Raw genomic sequence first — 3,351 nt, forward strand, 5'->3', positions numbered from 1 at the left:
TATCGTCAGGACCAGATTTTTCGATATTTCAAGGAACGATAAAAACCGCTGGTGACTAATAGATTATCTCCCGAAAATACTATGTATGATGATTATAACTTATGAAAGTAACTAGCATTATTTGAAGAGTGAATAGAACATGCATACATAGCGGTTCAATAACTTTGAGAACCTCAATAATGCTGATGTACAAAGACCAATTTAGTTAGTAAATTAGTACTTTATTTTGGACACTAATACATACGCTATGCAGTTGAGTGTTGATACAACCAAGACTTAATGAAGACTCGACTTGAAATTCAAGTGTGGGAAACCACGCTGCATCGATGATAATTATCAGAAGAATTACACTTAATTCGTAGTTACTGATGAGATGCTGGTTAATATTTCGAACAAGAGAAAAATGCATAATGAGACGAGTTCTTCCTGGAACATCAGTTGCGTGTGCTCGTTTGTTGAAGGAAAATTTCTTATACGAGCCAACACGTGAAAATTAAGGAACTGCATGGTGCTAACACTTAACTGGTATCATTGATAATGTTCGTTCTGGAGGAGTAACAACCATCATTTTAGGTAAATCTGTGACCCTTGTTCCATCTAATCTTGATACATCCCTGAAGCAGAGGAAACTTTGTAGCGGTTATTAGGGGAACAACTCTCAATTAAATCTTGAATGTTGCAGGTATAGAGCCTTCAGAGCACCAGGCGCTGAACTCAATGCAAGAGACATCATCGTCTCTGTAAAGCCGCTGAACTAGCAAAAAATTTGGAACACTGGCAAAATTTTACAACCACTACAAATACCCATTATGATATTAATGTTGATCAACGGCGAAATACCAAAATAAAATATTCAGAATTTAACCTAACTTACATACATATTTTTTCTAGTTGAAGTAAAGACTGTTTAGTACGGATCAATTAATAATTTTCTATTCGAATTTTAAGCATCAAAATATTAAATTCTCCAGTTACCTGCCTTTAATGCGTTTTCTTCCTTCTTCATTGGTTTTAGGTCCTGAAAGTTCGGTTAAACTATCGTAATTAGCACAAAAATAGTTTCGAAAACTGAGGTAAAAAACAGAGTTGGACTTACGCGTCCATGAACAACGTACCTAGTGGTACATATGTGTACCAACGCGTCAATGAACAGCGTACCTAGTGGTACATATGTGCACCAACGCGTCCATGAACAGCGTACCTAGTGGTACATATGTGTACCAACGCGTCCATGAACAGCGTACCTAGTGGTACATATGTGTACCAACGCGTCCATGAACACCGTACCTAGTATACCTAGTGGTACATATGTGTACCAACGCGTCAATGAACAGCGTACCTAGTGGTACATATGTGCACCAACGCGTCCATGAACAGCGTACCTAGTGATACATATTTATTCTAATGTGTAGTCAACATTTAAAGCGGCCTATTAAATGCTATGCTGTTCAGATCCACACCTTTTATACAACTTTTTTCTTACAAGCTCCAACATTTGAAGAACAAACTAAAGTCCTGAAGAACGTTGCGCAAATTCGTCTGTACTAAAATTAATTTGAAAACCACTTGTGGTCTTTTCTTTCTAGCTCGTCGGATGAGCGACGGTGTCCACCAATCTGGTCAAGTGACCTGATTGGTGGAAAATTCTTTACGATATTTATAAAGATCGCGATAGGGTCAGCAATTACCGATAAATGTATAGTTTTTTGATGTTTTTTTTTAGACAAACGCTATGCAAGATGTCAGAATTCCATCGAGACATATGATTTAAATGGAAATTGTAGTTAAATCATCGACAGTTATGATCGGGTTCAAAAGGCCAGATCCCTTGTGAATCAAGTCACGAAAAGTACAAGAATCGGCAACAGGCCATGGGCCTATTTCGTCAGTGCCGACACTTGTATTCTATTCTAATCGTTTATGGCACCAGCTTTTCGCGTAACCCGAATCTCCAGGGACAGATCTACTTGAAAGTTTATTATTTGTCTGTCCTTCCGTTGATATATATAAGTACTTTAGACTGCAATCTAGCGGCAGAGCTAGAACACTTACTTAGATCATCGTTTCGAACGACCATCTCCATAAACTGCCTCTGAGCAAATAAGTTGCACGAGGCTCTCAACTGCCGGTCGGTTGGTGTGCATCGCGTCACCGATGTCACTCGAGTGGGCCACCCATCGTCTCATTTTTATGCTCATTTACGAAGTGTCTACACTTACAAGTAATAAACTTCACTAATAAGTCATTTCTTTTAAATATTATTATTTATTGTTGTAATTCGGCATAAAATATTATCTCCTCAATATATGGCACAAATTTGCTCCTAATCCACCATCGGCATCAGTCACCGGCACTTTTTTTTCCGTTTACTTGGAATACTGACTTCAGAGAAGCATGTCATCTGAGAAGAGAGCTGAGCTAAGAGCTATCGCCCTGCTATCAGCCTCCGGAAGGCCGCACATGCCATTTGGGTTAGGTCGACTATTCCCACTTAATTATTATAACGCCTAGTCGAACATAAAAAATATTATTATTCTTAAAAGTCATTAAACTTCCGTCAAAGCTGAAGTGCTATTCTACATTTGAATCGCAAAATTTCGTAGGCGCCAAATGTAAGTAAGACATTTGAAGCCAATTCTTTATTAAATATTAGAACATCACTTAATGTGCTCACAAGCCGCCATGTGGTTTTGAAAACGAAATAAAAACAATCGCAGTCGGGTTCGAGCTTTGTTAGAGGTTCAGAATTTTCAGATCATAGCGCATGGCCGCTCTGAGTTCGGAGGGAGACACGTCTTTGTGCGTCCGCTGCATGACTCACTGGTAGACGCAGACAGAGCCATGAGCTTCTAGTTGTGTAACGTATGTTTAAACCGTTTTATAATAAGCCACTGAGGCAGAGCTTTTATATCTTCTACCTCATATTGCTATTCCTTGAGTTATCCAGCTGGCCTATTCTTCAGCGCCGACATCACTTTGATATGATACTTACAAATACTTGCAGATGCCTGTCTGCGAATCTTGTACATCTCGTGACTTGTTCACAGGAGATCTAAAAACAGGTCATTTGATCGAAACTTTTCAAAACTGACTATAGTTTTAAATAGTTACTAGACTTCCATTTATAGGTAGAAAAAATATTTCTAAGCACGTACTGTGCATGGTTGAACTAATAGATAGTTCAACCATGGTACTGTGTTTCTAAGTTTTGGCCACGGTAGGTCGTAATCCTAATTCAGGTACTCGCGTGAAAAACGGAGGAGGCATGCAAATTTCAACAAAATTTAAGATATATTAGAACTCAGCTGAGTTGGGCAGATGGCGCTGGCTCCAGTGTTGTTCGTGGCATGG

Source organism: Hyalella azteca, unplaced genomic scaffold (genome assembly GCF_000764305.2).
Source record: "Hyalella azteca isolate HAZT.00-mixed unplaced genomic scaffold, Hazt_2.0.2 contig10605, whole genome shotgun sequence".
NCBI classification, from domain to species: Eukaryota; Metazoa; Arthropoda; class Malacostraca; order Amphipoda; family Hyalellidae; genus Hyalella; species Hyalella azteca.